This window comes from Ovis aries, chromosome 2 (assembly GCF_016772045.2).
Source record: "Ovis aries strain OAR_USU_Benz2616 breed Rambouillet chromosome 2, ARS-UI_Ramb_v3.0, whole genome shotgun sequence".
NCBI lineage: Eukaryota > Metazoa > Chordata > Mammalia > Artiodactyla > Bovidae > Ovis > Ovis aries.
The window spans coordinates 194,527,928-194,548,880 of record NC_056055.1 but is presented as its reverse complement, the minus strand read 5'-3'; the positions used below and the strand labels follow the sequence as shown (position 1 = coordinate 194,548,880).

The window sequence follows — 20,953 nt, the reverse complement described above, 5'->3', positions numbered from 1 at the left end:
CATTTAAATTTTTTTTTAATACATAATTACAAAATATTGATACTAATATTAATAGCTATTATGTAAATAGGAACATAATTATCAAATTAATAGTTTGAAACTGAAGGAGCTTTAGTTCATTAAAGAAAAATAAAAAAGATAAATTTAAGCCAGTGAAAATAAGATAGTGTCTTTACTTTTTTGATTAAATTAATCTATAGTTATTTTTACTAACACAGGATATATGTTTTCATGATTTAGTTGTGTGTTTAAAGAAGTATATAAGAGATAGGCAGAAACTTTCAAAATTTTATATGATATACTTACTGCCAATTAAGATTTTACTTATGGATTGAACCTTCATTGAAAATTTCCCAAAATGCTTTTCCAGTTGAAATTCAAGCAAAATGCTATCTTTATTTACAACAAGAAAAAATAGAAACAACTAAATGTAATTTCAACAAGAATACTGAAAAGAGAATGAATAAAAACATAAACATTCTCTCAGGACCTTGCTTAAGTTATATAAAATGATTAAATGCATATTTCTATTAAACTTTAGTTTTTAATGAAGAATTTGATAAAAGATGAGGACAGAAGGTGGAGTCAGCAAAGTCCAATTCTACTGCTTACCTTATCTGGTTTGGGCAACAAGTTAGAGATTTATCAAGTCAAAGGCTTAACTAGTTCAAATAAGCAACACCCAGAGAAGAAAATTAGAGCACCATATTGGAGCACAATTTTTTTTCATAAAGACTGAAATTGAATAGGAGTCACGATTCAGTACCATGAGAGTATAAATATATTTCCATATCACATGACATTAGACAGTCATTTGATATTAAGATAATCTTACTATTTCTAAGAAATTATTTTTTCCTCTGGCTAATTAATATAATATTCCTAAGAAAGCTTCCCTGTAAGTTTTGTGAAGATGAGCATCTAAGATCAAGCAAACTTTAAAGAGAAAAAGGAAAAAAGTTTTTTGAGTAGATATTTCACTATCAGAATACTAAGAAATTTGTCACTGTGTTAAAATGTCAGTTTTGGAAGGGAGCAGTTCTATGAAAAATTTCCTGGCTATTTAGTTTTACATGTAGACTACTTAAGTTGAAAGATATTGTATTGTTTCAACTGTTCCACTCTTCACGCGTCTTATTCATTTTTTGGCATCTTTAAAAAAACCCACAGAATTATCTTCATTGCTTCTTTTGTTAGAGCACCTTGGTATACTTTTTTCTAGTTGAGTCTTTTCGTCATGTCATACATCATCTTTTTTTTCAATAGTAAGGTGTAGTGGGTATATCAGATAACTAGTAGCCAGTTTTTCCTTCATTGTATTTAGCACATGCAATTGACAGTAAAGTCAACCTCACTCTTCCTTGTTGAATTCTAGACTGAAATATTAGGTTCATTATTTTTTCCTATGATCTGTATAAGGTGATTTTTTTAAAGGAATTCACTTTAATTTCATAAAGAAGACATTTATAACTTATTGTTTTTTCTCCTTTTAAAAAATTTCTCTTCCTTTTAATTATATGTGCTTTATATTAACTTGGAGGAAAAATAAACAAAACAACTTCTTAAGAGATAATTGCTTTGGGAAGAAAATAAAAGCATATAACCCATTTAATTCTGAGTTGTATTCTTTATAAAGAGTTGTTTTTCTGAAAGTTGTGGTTAATGAGTATTTACTCCTAGCTGTTTCTTTTCTTTTTAGTCAGAGACTCAAAAATTTTTGTTTTGTTTTGTTTTTGCTGAATTTATTTTTTCTAGTCTATGTGTTCTTTGCTCTGAAATACTAATGGTTTTAATTTTCCATATTGTTTTTAACTTTAGTACAAAATGATAGAAAGCTTAATAAGGAGAACCTAAAAGCATAGTTTAGAGTGACCTGCACAATTCTAGTTCACATGTCAATTGGATTATATGGAAAATATATTTGACTTGCTACCTCTGCTATATAAAGGATGGATTTGCTCCGTATTCTGACCGAGTTCCTGTTACCAAGATATCTAGAAGAGCCAGAATCAGTTCCCTTTGAATTAACCAGAAGTGATTGAATTACCTATTATTGTTTGGTTAATCCAACAGTCCTAGTTAGTGATTGTCCTAACTAGTCTCTATAGGATATATTCTCAATAATGTGTATTTGGTTAATAATCAAGGCATGTTTGCAAGCACTTTGGATAGTTAACGGTTATTTTTCTAATTTCTTTTAACAAAAGTTAATATACTTCCCAAATGAGGTGCATTGATCTGAATAGTGAAGTGAACAATTTTATTTGGAAAACACATATGTGTGACTATCATAAATGATATGGTTAAATCAAATCCAAATCCAAAAACTTTATAAATACATAAGGTTTTACTTTTTTAGATTGTCCTACATTCTTAAGTGAAAAGTGAAGTCGCTCAGTCGTGTCTGACTCTTTGTGACCCTGTGGACTATAGCCCACAAGGCTCCTCCGTCCATGGGATTCTCCAGGCAAGAATACTGGAGTGGGTTGCAACATCCTTCTCCAGGGGATCTTCCCAACCCAGGGATCGAACCCAGGTCTCCCTCATTGCAGGCAGACGCTTTAACCTCTGAGCCACCAGGAAGGTCCCCGTCCTACATTCTTAAACAAATAAATGTTAGCATTGAATATTAGACCTGATTTTTTAAAATTAAGTTTAACTTATTTGCACAAGGGTATATCTATCATTTATTGCACTTGAGGAAACATTTTTACCGTATAAAAGGGATCTAAATGTTTCATAAAATTTATGCTAACTTGTTTTTGTATGTTTTATAGAAGGTTTAACTGTCTTTAACTATTAATCTGTTAATTTATTAAGGAAACATTAATATAAAGAATTTGAGTGAAAGACCAGTTGTTTATGGAATTCTCTGTTTTCAAGCAAAAATATTTAGTTGAAAAGGCATCTTCATCAAATAACCTTTTGGATAGACTCATACTTAAAAAAAACAATTCAGGTTAAACTATAATTAGCTATATATGTGTCTAATAGAAAGGTAATATGTAGTAGAGTGTGGACAAAATCCCAAAGAATTTCAAAAAGTAGTAAAAAGAAAGGGGTTGGTGTTTCAAGTACTTATATAAATGGAGATAGTGTTGTAAATAAGAAAACGGGTGTGTGTAGGAGGGATAATAACATCTTCTCTACCCACGGACTTCCTTAAGCACCAAACACTGCAATGTGAAAGAATCTAGGGCTGTGTGGGTGGTTAAGGGATAATTTTTAACACCTGCTTTTATTTCACAGTCTTTCAGTCATATTATAAGATAAGACCATGAATATTTTCCATTAAGCTTAACATATATTTCTGCATTAACTAGACTTCTGACAGATTCCTAAAAACAAAAACAAGTCCTGTAAAATAAAAAGTATATTTTAACTATTAAAAGAATAATAAACATATTATCCTGCTAAAAGTCTGGAAGAATTCATGATTAAATTTTAATAACATCTTATGGGAAGTTGTATGATAATGTCTATAGAAACAAAATGTCCCTAAGATATACAGCATAGATGCAATGGGTATATTTTTAATTCATGAGATAAAATAAAGCTCTGGGGCTTCATACAACTTATACAATTATATACTTTTAAGAGGATTCTTTAATAATTTAATCAAGAGATTAATGTCAGATATGTACAGCAACATATCAAATTAAATTTATATCCATTAGTTGTATAAAGTCTGATTTTTGTTTTAATAATCCAGATAATGGCTATTATGATGACTTTAATGCACAAAATCAGTTATGCTGTGTTTTATTTAATGCAAAATTGTCTTATGCAGATTATCTTTGTATAATTTTACTTGGATGTACAAAATTAAGATATTTATTTTGTATATACTTTGGCTAGAACAAGGAATATTTACATCGCAACAAACTGTAGACCCTAGGCTGTTTCTGATCGTGTAGATTGCTAAAAACCAGAAAACAGTGTTGTAACAATTTTGAGAACTGAAAATTTATTTTTAAAAAATTCTTAGATTTCTACTGTGGATTTGATGATATTCATGAATTACACTGAACTGAACAAGCCTCCTATCAGCTGGGGACCATGACAAGGTTTCTGGAGTTCTAAAGCTGAATATGACATAGTTCTTTATACTCAAGGAGATTTACATGTAAATTCTTTTCTTAGCAAGCAATGGGAAAATTATGATTCTAATTATCAAAAGAGAAATAATCCCCTGTAGAAATAAAATGTTAAGTATACTGTAAATAACAAGGAACTGAATGTTCATTTCATAAAATATTCTTATGTCAGGTTAAGTAATTTTTTCTCCCACGTTGCTATACCAGTTCCCTTTTTTGATCTCAATCTGTACCTCTCCACCTTATTGTCATAGTCAAGTTCTGGCAAACACAGTGCGCCTTGCCATGTGTTTTCTCCACTGGGTACACATTATAGCCAAAGTCTGACAGGCATCAGTTGTCAGCAACCTCATCTGGAATACCGATTAATTTAAAAATTCTACCCTGTACATGAAGTTTGAGATTTTTCCATGGCAATACATACAAGGAGGAAGTAGAAACTGCTCTTGCTTTTGCTGTTCTACACCTTAGAGCTGTTGTTCTGCCTGGAGATGAGTTTATAGACATCTGAACCACAGATGAAATATATCTCAGGTTTTCATGAAGTAGAATCCATTTTGCTTCCTCTATAGCTCAAAGAAAACCAATATTGTGATGGAGTGATGAAATAGAGGTAGGATGAATGAAGATAGTGGATAATGAAAATGAAAAAACAAAACAAGCAAACAAAAGGAGGGAAACAAAGTGAGAATGATGGAAAATGAAAAGGGAGAACAAAACTTTGTTACCAACATACCTTCACACATGACTACCATCTTAAAAATAAAAATAACATTTTTTTTTAGTAGAATGATAATAATTGACTGAATTTCCAGAGAAGATTCCTTGGGGATGTGAAATGGATACCACAAACATTTTCTTTTTCTGAATCACTTATATGGGTTTCTAAAAATTATATCTAGGAAAATAAATGTAATCATTATGTACAGTTTGATAGACATGGCTTTGGGCTAAGAATCAGGAGATTTGTATTCTAAATTTTTAATTGGCTTAAAGGATGCCTATTTGAGTTTACTTGCAAGCTCCTTGGAGATTCATTTCTTTTGTTGGTAAAGGAGAATAGTATCTGCTTATAGGAAAAGATAATTATAATAAACTAATGCAAAGGACTTTGGATGCCAAAAAATGAAATGAAAAGAATTTATATTAACTTTGTTCTTTTTTCCCATTTAAAAATATAATTTCTCTGAAGGGTTTAATTGAAATTTGGATCTTTGAATTAGTAAGTTTTAAGTTCATGGTCTAAAATATTGATGCTGAGATAATAACAACTCTACAAATCCAATCACAGTTTTCAGTATTTAGAGGAGATAGCTAGCTTTGCACTTTGAAGGGGAGTGAAATCATAGTTTTGATATTGGAGGAACTGCAGTTCTATATGACAGGTAAGAAATAGGGAACAGTGTTTTAAAAATTCAAAACAGTCGGTTCAATTCAGTTCACTTGCTCAGTCTCGTCCAACTCTTTGTGACCCCATGGACTACAGCATGCCAGGCTTCCCTGTCCATCATCAACTCCCTGAGTTTACTCAAGCTCATGTCCATCCAGTCAGTAATACCATCCAACCATCTCATCCTCTGTCAACCCCTTCTCTTCCTGCCTTCAACCCTTCCCAGCATCAGGGTCTCTTCCAGTGAGTTAAATCTTTGCATCAGGTGGCCAAATATTGGTGCTTCAGCTTTAGCATCAGTCCTTCCAATGAATATTCAGGACTGATTTCCTTTAGGATGGACGGGTTGGATCTCCTTGCAATCCAAGAAACTCTCAAGAGTCTTCTCCAACACCACAGTTCAAAAGCATTCATTCTTCGGCACTTATCTTTCTTTGTGATTCAACTCTCACGTCCATAATGATTACTGGAAAAAACATAGTGTTGACTAGATGGACCTTTGTCAACAAAGTAATGTCTCTGCTTTTTAATATGCTGTCTAGGTTTGTCATAGCTTTTCTTCCAAGGAGCAAGTGTCTTTTAATTTCATGGCTGCACTTACCATCTGCAGTGATTTTGGAGCCCAAGAAAATAAAGTCTCTCACTGTTTTCATTCTTTCCCCATCTATTTGCCATGAAGTGATGGGACCAGATGCCATGATCTTTGTTTTATGAATGTTGAGTTTTAAGCCAACTTTTGCACTCTCCTCTTTCACTTTCATCAAGAAGCACTTTAGTTCCTCTTTGTTTTCTGCCATAAAGGTGGTGTCATCTGCATATCTGAGGTTATTGATATTTTTCCTGGCAATCTTGATTTCAGCTTGTGCTTCATCCAGCCAGGCATTTCACATGATGTACTCTGCACAGAAGCTAAATAAGCGGGATGACAATATACAGCCTTGACATACTCCTTTCCAATTTGGAACATTTGTTGTTCCATGTCCAGTTCTAACTATTGCTTCTTGACCTGCATACAGATTTCTCAGGAAGCAGGTAAGGTGGTCTGGTATTCCCATCTCTGTAAGAATTTTCCACAGTTTGATGTGATCCACATAGTCAAAGAGTATAGTATAGTCAATGAAGCAGAAGTAGGTATTTTTCTGGAACTCTCTTGCATTTTCTATGATCCAACGGGTGATCAAGACAGTAAATAAGTCTTAAGGTTATAGTGGTAGTCAGTTGCCTCTCTAGAAATCCCAAAAAGAAGAAACAGGAGGAATTCACAATATGATGGATTTGGTATACTCACAAGGAAGAATTTTCATTAGGATGCTAAGCATTGCAAAGTTTTTCTAAGGGGATTTGAACTTTTAGAAAGAGATTCTTTTAAAGTAGATGGAAATACTTGATTATAGTTCTACTGGATGCCAGAGCATGAATTAGATAAATCCATAAGCATACCTAACTCAGGTATAATTGTTTGTAAGATGCCCCGTGGTTTATAAAAACACTAATTCATTTAATCACAATAGCAACCTTTGGATATGTGAAAGATAATCAGAAAAAAAAAAATGGCATTTTACCCACAATGCCAGCAACAGTACATTATGTTAAATAAGCCAGTCCTTGAATTTCAAGAAGAAAGGAAACTATAGTCTACAGAGTACCCTACCTCTTGCAGTAGCTGTTTGCAACACCTATATCCAGCAGACCCCATATTCTGTTTATATAAATCTTATCAACAATCATATGAAATTTTATTATCTCTTCTCCTTCCGCCCTTCTTACTCTCATTTTTATTTCTGAAACCATCTATTCTATTCAAAGTGTTTAGTTAGTCATTCAGTTGTGTCTGACTCTTTGCAACTCTATGAACTTTAACCCTCCAGCTTCCTCTGTCTATGGAATTCTTCAGGCAAGAATACTGAAGTGGGTAGCCAGTCCCTTCTCCAGGGGATCTTCTCAACCCAGGGATTGAACCCATTTTTCCTGCATTGCTGGCAGATTCTTTACCATCTGAGCCACAAGGGAAGCCCATTTTATACAAAGTAATCCTCAAACCCCTATGGATTTATGTATCATCAAGTCGATCATACTCATCAATCTATAATGGTTTGCCATCTATTCTTCTCTATTAATTTTCCCTTCATCACCCATCCCTGGTCCTATTCCTTTTTGAAGTATTCACTCTAAGGTATTTGTTATACTTTAACTTGGGGGGAAAAATATAATTGTGTACGTGGTTGCAGGAAGTGTACTCTGTGGATTTGGTCCCCATTCCACCACTTACTAGCTATGTGACCACAGACAGGTTACTTATACAATCTTTTAGTTTCTTCATCCATGATCCTTGCAGGGTTTCCCAAGAAGTAGAATCTGAGGTTAGATTTGTACATTCGAGTTTCACTAGTAGGGCTTTCAGGATCAGCGTCAGTAGGAAAGAAGGATGTAGGGCTGGGCAGATGGAGTAAGACTGGTGCAGTTTTAAAAAGTCACAGCAGGTGCCATAGAAGCTCTCAACATGGCATGGCCCCTCTGAGTTGTACTTAAAATTGGGTTGATGGGGCTGGGCCTTCACATCGCACCATTGATCACTGTTGATGTGGGTGAACCCCAAGGGAGTGTTACCTCGGACCAGGTGGCTCTCTTTAACTGCAGGCTAGACCTGGAGAGGGACTCTGCTGTGACCTATCTGCATACAACATTCCCAGCAGAGAAGGGGCAAGTATGCACATTGCATCCTCTACAATCTGTAACATTTAAAACAGAATCCCTGCTCTTGCAGAACTTATTTCTTCTGAAAAGAACCAAACAGTAAACAAATAAATAAGAAAAAAGATATAGATTGTCAAATGGTATGCAGGAAGGAAAAAGTGAGATAAGCATAGGAAGTTACTAATGGATTTGAAGTGATCAGGAATGCGTGGACAAAGATAAGGAAGTAAAGGATCAGGATCGAGGCTTGTAAATAAGCAAGAGAAGGGCATTCTAGGAGAACTGCAATGCAAAAGCTCTGAAGGTGCATAACCCCAGAAGGTCTCAGATGTTAGTTGGACTGAAGTGAGTGAGAGGATGCTTGGAGATAAGGAAGAGAGATGGAGGTGAGCCTACAGACCCTCTTGTGGGGTTTGACTCTTCCTGTGAGTGAGTTGGGAGCCATCGAGGGTCTACAGCAAAGAAAATGTTCTGATCTGACTAGTGATTTTACCAGATCTGTGTTGAAAACGCGATGTGTTGAAGTAAGGGAAGGAGGAAAGACTACTGTAATTAAAAGAAAAAAGATAGGACTTGCCTGGTAGACCAGTGACTTAGGCTCTGTGCTCCCAATGCAGAAGACCGAGGTTGGGTCCTTGGTCAGGGAACTAGATCCCATATGCCACAATTGAAAAAGACCCTGCATGCCAAATAAGTAAACAAATATTTTTAAAAAGAATGGAAATAGTTAAAGAAGAAAAAAGATAACGTTTCTTTTACCTGCTTGTCAGTGTTCAGGAGTCTGTGATATATTCTCCACAATGTCTCTTGTCTATTCCAGATGTACCAATCTGCTACCCACCCAAAAGACGTTTGTGGTCCTTTAAGTAGATATCCTACTGTAGATATTGTGCAGTAGTCGAATCAATTTTTTTTTCTCTTAGGGTATTTTCATATTTAGGGTTTTATTTAAGATGTCCTTCTCTTGTTTTGATGCTTGTAAGCAAGCAGAACATTTCAGGCATTAGCAGACAGTATTTAATACATAGGAATCGCTCTGCATGCTGCAGTGCATGCCAAATTGCATTGACTTTTGTTTCAAATTTGGATTTGAAAATATAGCATTTTTTTAGTGTACTAGATGTACAATATGTATCGTAGCATATGATTTGCAATGTGTACTTAACAAAGAGCAATTTCATCTTCTCTGGTAAATTACACACTTGTTATAGCTTTGGGATTTAAAAAAACCCTGGAATAAATAGAAAACAATATGTTTAAATAATGTTAGCATTCTGGCTCAGTGAGTCAAACCAGAAGAATTATTCCAGTGACTTTCAGTTAGTCAACTGGTTCTGAAGATAACTTTCGTTTTGTATTACTTGCTGGGATCTCTCTCTGAGAAGAATAAAAGGAGAATTAACTGGATTTTAAGTAAAGTTGAATGGATGATTTCACGAACTTGTTTAGCAGATGGATCATTTAAATTGGATCTATTCCTAATTATTTATTTAATACAAAATAATAAATACAGTTCTTTTAAACTTCTATCCCATTTTCTCTCATTTCCCAGCTGCTTTTTTCACTCCTTAATTTCATAGTTTGACTGATTGGGTGGTTGTTCTAAGATTACCTTCTGATGGGGAAGGCCACACACAGAAATCTATATTAGCGGAACCAGTTAGGAGGGAACCCGTTTCTACTATAGCCTCTACAGAAAATTAATGTACTCTGCATATATTTGATCCTGGCTAAATTGAGAATTTTTGCATCATCTTGGAAGCATTGAATTGGGGTGAGAGTCATTTTAGACACACTCCAGGGACTCTAACCTTAACAGAAAGCCATGGCCTTTGGCAAGTAGAGTGTCTGACACACTGATTTAAGCGGTGGTGGTGAACATTTGGTAAAGAGACATGTTGAGCCACACAGTATCATTTCTCCTGAACACGTGGAGCTTTCTGATGCAGTTTGAGATCTAGTCCTTAAGGACTGGAGAATTTACAATGGTGAAGATTTTGTTAAGCTACTCAAAAGACAACTATAATAGCAGTTTGAATGTGCTCCTCTTTGAAAGTAGGTGTTATTTTTAAATATAATTAAAGAGAAACAACTGGCAGTTTAGAGGAAAAGGGATATTAGTGGTAGTAATTATACTGTATCTTAAACAGTGGGATGATATTAAATGGTTATACTCTGGAAACTCATGTTCTAACTACTTTTGAGCCCATGCTACCCAAACAACCACATTCAAGCACTGATTCAGAAAACACCCTTGACCTTTCATGAAGAGAGAGTTTCCTTACACCACACTCTGCTTTGAAATAGAATATGGCAGAGTTATAAACCCAGTTCAGTCCTATAAATCAGGACACTGTGAATTTTCTATTGTGAATAGCTCTCAGATTTTTGTGTCCAGACCCTTCACCAATCCCTTATTTCATCTCTCGTCATCTCTTGTCTATAATGTTGAAAAAATGCCTCCTAACTGTCTCCCTTTTTCCAGTCTTGTCCTAAAATTTTTCTTGCTTGCACAGTCAGAATGATTTATAGAAAATACTTATCTGAGCATATCATTCCCCTGCCTACAACCCCACAATGGATGTCCATCATCCTTAGAATAAAAGTCAGTCTTTCCAGTAGGAAGTACAAAGACCTCCAGAATTGTTCTAATACCTGCCTCACCATCCTCATCATTAATCTTCTTCACCTCAGAGCTGACAACTCCATTGTACCTTTGCAATGAGAGTAGTTCACTGAGACACAACGTCAATAGGTTTCATGCCTCTTTACTTTGCTAATGCTCTTCCCTCTTCCTAAAACCAGTCCCACGCTTTTGCCTAAATAGTATTCATCTTCCAAAACTAAATCAAGGATCATATAATATAGGGAGATTGCCATAAATCTGCTGATTAGACTAAATACCATTCTACTTTGTATCACTAATCTGATTCATTGAAGTAGCATCTTTATGTATGTGCTTACAGCTAATTATTAATACCCTTAGATACAGACCACAAGGCCATATGCTTAAGAGGATATCATTGAATCTTTGCTCAGTGAGCTAAGGCTCTAAAACTAACAAAAAATGTGTGCTTAAATTTTGAAATGTTTCTATTCACATTTGGCTACTACAGTTTAAATTATTTGAAATTCTGAAATAAAAGTTAAATGTGAAGAGTTTCATATGCTAAAATAACTGTAGAATTATTTTAACTCAATAGAAAAGGGCTAAAAAAAAAACCAGTAAGAGAATGATCCATGCCACCAAGAATAAGACAAGAAGATGATATTCGCAAGCCTAAAACAGCTTTAAAAATAAGCAAATGCTTATCCAAAACCTAAGGAAATTCAAGGGAATCCAAGAGGAGCCTAACAAAAATATAGGCTACCAGCTTAAGCTCAGAGGCTTTCCTTTTGCATTTCCTTTATTTTTGAAGTGCACGGCATCTTATACTATTAATATCAATTTGTTCATTTGTGATTTGCCTCATTCTCCTAAAAGTGGTGTGCAAAGAAAAAAAATTGAAGTCATTTTAGGATTCTAGTTATTTGCAGGTAATTGAGATAATTGAGATAACCCAATGTCAATAGTTTATCCCACTTCCAAATCACTTATTAAAATACCAAATGACTTTGGCCAGAGAATAAAATCATTTGGAAATCCATTTGGTACCTTCATTTAATTTGAAATTAAACTAGTGGGGGAAAAATAAAAGACTATCTTTTCCAGGAATTATAATGATTACCCCACATAAAATGTACTTTAACCATAGACTAATACTGCCTGAAGAGTAAAACACTTGATATTAATTTCTTAGAACTAGATAAGAAAGAAAGTGAAGTCGCTCAGTCATGTCCGACTCTTTGCAACCCCATGGACTGTAGCCTACCAGGCTCCTCTGTCCATGGGATTCTCCAGGCAAAAATACTGGAGTGGGTTGCCATTTTTTTCTCCAGAGGATTTTCCCAACCCAGGGATCAATCCCAGGACTCCTGCATTGCAGACAGACACTTTACCCTCTGAGCCACCAGGGAAGCCCAGAGCTAGCACATTTCTTCATTAAATGGAATAAGAAAGCAGAACTCTTGTGAGCTTCAGCTTTCAGCTTACAAAACATCCAGTGGTATATGAAGAGGAAAGGGCTTTCTCCATATGATGCCATGAAGATTTTAGAGGAAATGATTTTAAAGTAAGTCACTGTGCTATCATTAGACTGAAAGTAAAGATCCAACCAGCAGAATTTCATAGAAGTGGCCCTGGCGTGTAGTAGGTGCTTGATAAGTATTTGTGAGATTAATGCATGGATGAATGAACTGCTAGAGCAGCGATGTGAGCTCCTGTAATAGCAATTAATTGATGCATGTGTGAACAAGGCGGCCATGCTCCCACCTCCCAGTAACTAACTATGGCCCTTGACTTACTTAGAGTAGGCATCAGAAATGCCATGAGATGTCATCTCTGAAGAAATCTGAAGAGTGATTCTATTTCTTCCACCAACTCTGAGTCACAGCTCTTTCCCACATCCCTATGCTCTTTTTTTTTTTTCATCTGTTTTCCCCATGAATGAAACTAGAACAATATGGTAATGCTGTACTCAGATATAAGAGGAGATATTTATAGGGGATAAAAAGGAGAGTTTGGAGAAACAAGATAGGAGAGCAATCTGGTAAGAGAGAGAAGGATTTTTCAATGCAAAATGTCAGAAAAAAAGGAGAAAGCGGTGGTGTTCAATGTTTTGTCTAAAAAAGTTTTTAGTGTCCATCTAAAGGACAAAAAATGTGGAATGTTAAATAGCTTCAGACTTGGGTAGGCAGTACTATTTTTTTTATATGTTCCAACTCTTTAATGTTTCTTTCCATATTAACACATCAAATATTTACTCATTTATTGCATTTCTTCCTCTATAGTTCCTATATCCCAACACATACATGTTTTGAGAAGAAAACCAAGAAAATATTGATGCAGACAAAGATTTTCCTCCTAACTCCACCCCACACAAATTTTTTCTCACCCATCTAAAATAGTATTTAATGCTGCCAGAGAATATTTCATTAGGAAAAACAGATCTTGTTCTTGCCAGACAAGACAAAGGTTGAAATCAATGCTTCAGACTGCTGAGTAGGAGATCTGACAACCTGCCCTTAGCCCAGCACTTTTGCAATGTGTTTGGCAGAACTTGAATGCCTCAGGATGCTATTATGCTAGAGGGTATCCAGTTAAGTAATATTGAGCAATGGAGCATAATTTGACCTATTTTGAAGAGTCACAGATAAGGTGAAGAACTTTCTCCAATTTGCCCAAGACTTTTCCAGTTTTCCCATGGAAAATCCTGCATCCCAGGATACTCCACAAAAATACAGACGCAGAAATAAGAATGATATGGCACCTGAGTCACATAGGAAAGGCTAAGAAGTCTTATGGTTTAGAAGTTTGCTAAATTTTATTTAAAAAGTATTTTAAAACACCACCTGACCATGAATCATTTTTCTTAAACAAATATATTTTAAAAATTAAAGGAGTTAGTAATTTAGGGTGCATACTTTACGGAACTCTGCTCCAACCCTAACCATTTATCTCTTGACCCCTGCAATCTCATTGGCAGTATGTGTTACAGGGCATATGGAGACCTGAGGGATGATCTATCAGTTGTGACTGAGTCTCCTTCTAAACCTTAGACTACGTAAGCCTCAGGCTGCAAACTTAGGAGAATTTCCATATAGAAATAATTTCATCACTTCAAAATCATTCTCTTTCACAAATATTAACCTGTCTTAATGCAAATATTTTAGGAGTTTCATTGTGGTGGTTGTTGTTTAGTTGCTAAGTTGTGTCTGACTCTTTAGCTACTCCAGGGACTGGAGCCCACCAGGCTCCTCTGTCCAGGGGATTTCCCAGGGAAGAATATTGGAGTGGGTTGTCATTTCCTTCTCCAGGGGATCTTTCCGACCCAGAGATGGAACCTGTGTCTCCTGCTTGGCAGGCAGATTCTTTACCACTGAGTTACCTGGGAAGGAATTTCTACAGGAAGGTAAAAATACTGTGAAAATCTTTAAAAGATCTATATTCCAAGTTCTTTTCTTTTTTGCTATTGTATAATTCTGGATGAGTCTTGAATAGATATTGGGAAGTATGCACAAATTAAAAAATATGTTAGTAGAAAGTTTGGAGATTGCCATTATATGACAACAGAATCATTCATGGAACTTTTCTCTGAACTTTTCTGTGTGGGACTAATCATACCTATCGTAGAAGGCAATGGCACCCCACTCCAGTACTCTTGCCTGGAAAACACCATGGATGGAGGAGCCTGATGGGCTGCAGTCCATGGGATCGTGAAGATTCGGACACGACTGAGCTACTTCACTTTCACTTTTCACTTTCATGCATTGGAGAAGGAAATGGCAACCCACTCCAGTGTTCTTGCCTGGAGAATCCCAGGGACGGTAGAGCCTGGTGGGCTGCCGTCTATAGGGTTGCACAGAGTTGGACACAACTGAAGCAACTTAGCAGCAGTAGCAGCAACCATACCTATAGAGGGGAGGAGAGAGGACAGGGAGATAAAAATGCATAGAATGAAATAGAAACCTCTACAATGTCTGGAAATGGAGAAAAATTCAGATTCAGAGTTGCTTGTTTAGTCGCTCAGCTGTGTCTGACTCTGTGACCCCATGGAATGCAGCACTCCAGGTTTTCCCATCCTTCACCGTCTTCTGGAGCTTGCTCAAACTCATGTTCACTGAGTCGGTGATGCTATCCAACCATCTCATCCTCTGTCATCCCTTTCCCCTCCTGCCTTCACTCTTTCCCAGCATCAAAGTCTTTTCTAATGAGTCAGCTCTTCGCATCAGGTGGCTAAAGTGTTGGAACTTCAGCTTCAGCATCAGTCTTTCTAATGAATATTCAGGACTGATTTCCTTTAGGATTGACTGGTTTGATCCCCTCGCTGTCCACAGGATTCTCAAGAGTCTTCTCCAACATCACAGCTCAAAAGCATCAGTTCTTAGTTCCATTCTGTACTTCTCACCACATCACAAGCTAGGACAGGTGCCTCTTCCTGCACCAGCAAATTTGATTAAAGAAGGCAAAGCCCATTTTAGTGATCTACAAAGGATTAGCTGAGTGGATTCATGAAAGGGACTCTGTTATGCTGAATAATGTATTTGTTCCAACAAAACCTTAAACTTTTCTAAATTCCGGGATTTTTTTTCCTGCATTTTTCTAAGTACTTTTCAGCTCTAAATATCTGAGAATTAAAAAGTATTATTTCTGACATTTCTAGCATACATTATTTACTGATAATGCTGAGAGAACATTCCTTTTTAATAAAATTTCTAATTTTCATACCTCTGGGATGAGGTCAAGCAAAAGAAAAAGGCTTTAGCTGCATACCACTCCCCGAGGTTACCAGAATGAAAAGGAATAGTTGGAAAAGTACGTCAAATAGTGTATTGCTTTTAGGTGTGCTGCTTTCAAATTGGGCAATTATAGAAACACTGATAGAGATACATCCCTGCTAATTTACATATGCATAGCATTAGATGCATCACTAAAACTCATCCAGCGTATCTGTTTCAATAATTGATAAGCCTAGTATAACACTCTAAAGACTATTTTATACTGTCTTGTATTAAGATCTTACAAGGAGCAGCTACTCTGTGTTAGATCCTTTATAGCCACATAGTACATGCTTGTTATAACTATTCAAGAAAGACATGTCTCCATTTTCCAATGAAGAAAATAAATGGCACACAGGTTAAAATACTTGTGCATAACCATGTAGTTGGTGGCACAGCAAGGGTTTAAACCCAGGTCCCTGAAGCTCCACCGTTACTCTTTCTCTTCTCCACTGTTCCCTGTGCAATCTACCATATATTTTAAAGTCAGAGAGTTGAAATATATGACTTTTCATATTAAAATGTATTAAACAAGTATTAATTTCATTAAAGGAAGATGTTGCTGTTAAGTAGGAATTTTGCACTAATCAGAAAAATGTGTATGCTTTTTGTTTTGTGTGACATGCCTTTGGCTTATTAGTCCTCGGTGCATACACACACACACACACACACACACACACACACACAGATACACACACACACGGAGTTTTTTTATTCAGAATATTCATTTCACTAGTATTTATTGATAATACAATACTTCCCTCTAGTTACACTGTATACTCTTTTGATTTAATAAAATGGCATAATATTACTATACTTTGTGACAACTGTGTCTTACATACTTGAGATACAGAAAAAAGTCCCTGTTCGTGAAGCTTATTTCTAAAGGGAAGAAAAAGACATAAGCCAAGCAAATCAATAAACAAGAACATTTCAGAGAGTGATAATTTCTTTTAATAAAGTAAAACAGTGATGCAATTCAGAATGACTGAGTTTTATGGAAGGGTGAGATTTGCTGTGTGCTGTTGCTCAGTCACTCAGTCATGTCCAAAATGTTATTTGCAACCTCATGGAGTGTAGCCCACCAGGCTCCTCTGTGCATGTGGATTCTCCAGGCAAGAATACTGGAGTGGGTTGCCATTCCCTCCTCCAGAGGATCTTCCCTACCCAGGGGTTGAACCCGCATCTCCTGAGTCTGCTGCACTGGCAGGCGGATTCTTTACCTGCTGAGCCTTTGGGGAAGCCCCAAGATTTGGACTGAATGCCTAAATTGTGCACCAAGATCCCAAGGCAAGGCACTAGAGAAAGCAAATGTCAATGATCTAAAGAAGACCTTAGTGAAATCCAGAAACAGAAAGAAGGTAAATGTAGTTTGAACACAGTGATTGAGCAGGAAAGTGGTAGGATAAGAGAGTGGAGAAGTGGGAAATAATTTGGGTTTTATTTATAGTATCATGGGAAGCATTCGGAGGAGAGTAATATAATGTGGCTTATATTTTTAAAAGACTGCTCCGGCTGCTATGTGGAGAATGAATTATAGATGAAACAAGAGAGGAAGCAAAGAAATCAGCAAAAAGGATTATTGTAGTATAAAAGGTAAATATGATCCAAAGGTAACTGGAGTGCTGACAAAAAAGGGAGTGAGAAGGTGACAGATACGCTGATATCCCAGGTGTACTCAAATGACCTTTCATTCCTTTCCATATTGGTATTGGTATGAACAAAAATGTTATATGCCAACACAAAGCAAGATCTAGGAAGGAGAAGGAAAAAAGATTAAAATCCTATCACCTCATTGTGTGCTCTTAAAATTCTCCATATACATTTGGCATGAGTGAATATATAGGTTTACTTCTAAGACATGAAAATGTTTCATAAAATACATCATTTAAAAAAACCAAAGCTCATGCATTCAGCCTATTGTATTCATCTAAGGCAATTTTCTCAGACTTCAAGAGGGAAAGCAGATTGATGTACTTTGGGGATTTTCAACCAGTGGCTTTTCAATAAAGCCTGCATCTACTGATGTTTTTGTTTTTTATTTACCATTTTACATTTATACCACTTAAGTATCATCACTGGTATGGCAGTTAAAGGTAAAAGATAAAGATAGACAGCTCTATAATTTGGTCTTTAAATGGCTTTATGCATTTATATTCTATGTAGGATATGTAACAGATTGTGATAACAGAATCAGGTATAATCAAGTTGCAGCCTTACAAATATAGCAAATATCACGAAACAGCTCTCTTCTGCTGACTCAAAGAGTGGGAGTTCTGCTTCTTTCATTATATTTTTTCTATAACAGCTTATCACTAGAAACACCTTTATGGAAGTTCTCCTGCTTTGTCAGTGTGAATGTCCCCACCGTAGCACTTTCCCCATATTTGCCATTGATTCTTGCATTGGGTTTTCTTCTCTGCAGACAACTAATTTGAGTGGCTTTAAATCTAAAACATAACTTCCACCTTCAGTTTCTCAGTTCACATAGCAATATAGTGAAGTCATTTTCAAATGCAGAAAACCCTTGGCCCTCAGACTGATTTTATTCAGCTTCCATGGTGTTATTCTTTTATTTCTCTAAAGTCTGTAGCATTTCACATGTGCTGTTGGAGGGAAAAATTTTATTGTTCGTATATAGCACCTCTGCAATTAACTTCTGCTTGTCTTTACGTCTAAATGCAAATGAGGAGACCAGAGCACACTGAGACAGCCATTTTAGTTCACTCACCTGTTCTCTTGGATAGGGGCTTAAAGTTTGGTAGTTTAGTCACCAAGTCTTGTCTGACTCTTGTGACCCCATAGACTGTAGCCCAGCAGGCTTCTCTGTCCATGGGATTCTCCAGGCAAGAATACTGGAGTAGATTGCCATTTCCTTCTCCAGGGGATCTTCCCGACCCAGGAATCGAACCCAGGTCTCCGGCATTACAGGAAGATTCTTTACCAACTGAGCTAAAGGGGCTTAAAAGTTACTGTTAAATATTTGTGAACATGCATATTTCTTTCACAGAGATTATTTGACAGTGGGTAGTTTTCTTGTTTTGCTTGAATTGGTGTTTTTTTTTTTTTTTTTTAAATTGTTTAGCTTTTCTTCCCGATCAAGCGTAAACTGCAATTCCTGCAGAACCCACAGAAGGGATTCCTTACTGGATTCATGAAGTAGGAACAGTTTTGTACCAGTAGGGGGAGCTCATATCATGCCTATTTTGTGGGTTGTAGAAGAATTACCTTGTAGGTTTGTGTAGTTAGGGTGGAGCTGTTTTAACTCTAAAACCAACAGAGATTTCCTGTTGGAATAAAAGTTATTTTCTCCAATGGAAAAGTAAAAATGTGCTTAAGTTGTAAATCTCAACTAGAATGAGAAATTTAGATGGTTTTGGTTAATAAATCTGCATGCTCTGGTTGAATTTTTCAGAGAGCTGGAATTTGGAAGCTTTAAAACATGTTGTTTTTTTGGGGTTTTTTTTTTTTTGGTATATATTAATATTGGGCTTCCCTGATGGCTCACTGGTAAAGAATCCACCTGCAATGCAGGAGACAGGAGACCCGGTTCAATCCCTAGGTGGAGAAGATCCCCTGGAGGAGGGCAATGGCAACCCACTCCAGTATTCTTGCCAGGAAAATCCCATGAACAGAGGAGCTTGGCAGGCTATGGTCCACTGGGTCGCAGAGTTAGACACTGAATGACATGACTGAAAACATATATTGCTTTCCTCCATAAATAAGAGATGCACCCCTGATTTTAAGGATTTTTGTTTGTCTGGTTATGAGTGTTCAGTTCAGTTCAGTCCCTCAGTCGTGTCTGAAGCTCTGCGACCCCATGGCCTGTAGGACGCCAGGTTTCCCTGTTCATCACCAATTCCCGGAGCTTACTCAGATTCATGTATATTGAGTTGATGATGCCATCCAACTATCTCATCTGTCATCCTATTCTCCTCCTGCCTTCAATCTTTCCCAGTGTCAGGGTCTTTTCAAATGAGTCAGTTCTTCGCATCAGGTAGCCAAAGTATTGGAGTTTCAGCTTCAGCATCAGTCCTTCCAGTGAATATTCAGAACTGATTTCCTTTAGGATGGACTGGTTGGTTCTCCTTGGAGTCCAAGGGACTTTTAAGAATCTTCTCCAACACTATGGTTCAGAAGCATCAATTCTTCGGCACTTAGCTTTCTTTGTAGTCCAACTCTCACATCCATACATGACTACTGGAAAAAACATAATTTTGACTAGATGGACCTTTGTTGGCAAGTAATGTCTCTGTTTTTTAATATGCTGTCTATCTTGGCCATTGCTTTTCTTCCAAGGAGCAGGTGTCTTTTAATTTCATGACTGTACTCACCATCTGCACTGATTTTGGAGCCCCCCCAGAAAAAGTCTCTCACTGTTCCATTGTTTCCCCATCTATTTCCCATGAAGTGATGGGACCAGATGCCAAGATCTTAGTTTTCTGAATGTTGAGCTTTAAGCAAACTTTTGCACTCTCCTCTTTCACTTTCATCAAGTGGCTCTTTATTCCTTGTTTTCTGCCATAAGCTGGTATCATCTGCATATCTGAGGTTATTGATATTTCTCTTGTGCTTCATCCAGCCTGGCATTTTGCATGATGTACTCTGCATACAAGTTAAATAAGCAGGGTGACAATATACAGCCTTGACATACTCCTTTCCCATTTTGGAATCAGTCTGTTGTTCCATGTCCAGTTCTAACTGTTGCTTCTTGACTTGCGTACAGATTTCTCGGGAGACAGGTAAGATGGTCTGGTATTCCCATCTCTTGAAGAATTTTCCACAGTTTGTTATGATCCACACAGTCAAAGGCTTTAGCATAGTCACTAAAGCAGAAATCTGGAACTCTCTTGCTTTTTTGATGATCCAATGAATGTTGATAATTTGCTTATGAATGTAGGTAAATATAAACATGGCAGGTATAGATGTCAGTGGCAGTGGAGATGGGGTTGAAAGGGCACTGCTTGACCTCTTGAATTCGTTTTTCTCAAGTATCTTTAAGCAAGCTTGCTTTGGGGCTATTTGCCTTTCTCACGAAATTAGTGTTAAACATCCTCTGATGGGCACCAGAAACCTGATTAGCTAATTTTCACCAAAGTCAATAAGGAATCAGGGCCTGAAGCATTCTTTTCCTACTCCTGATTATTCTGTGAGGTTGTCCTTTGTCAGCACCCTTCAAAATACTCTCTTAATTTTGGAATCTATGGACATCAAGTTGCTCATCATGCTGAATGGGCCTTTCCCTTCCCCCTGCATTTAATGCATTCACAGGAAATGCTCACTTTTTTATACTTTATCAAGCACCTATTTAAAGCCAGGCACTGAGCAAAAGACCAGAGATTAAATATGAAAGATGAACTAGACTGGTTTTTGCTCACACCAAACTCATGACCTA

The 20,953-nt window shown here is 36.6% G+C and overlaps 1 protein-coding gene across 2 annotated transcripts in view; it reads left to right on the top strand.

The window, feature by feature from the left end:
- The window catches only part of TMEFF2 (transmembrane protein with EGF like and two follistatin like domains 2), a 284,403-nt gene that overhangs the window by 17,679 nt on the left and 245,771 nt on the right, over window positions 1–20,953 (top strand). The gene's annotated exons all lie outside the window — the stretch shown is intronic.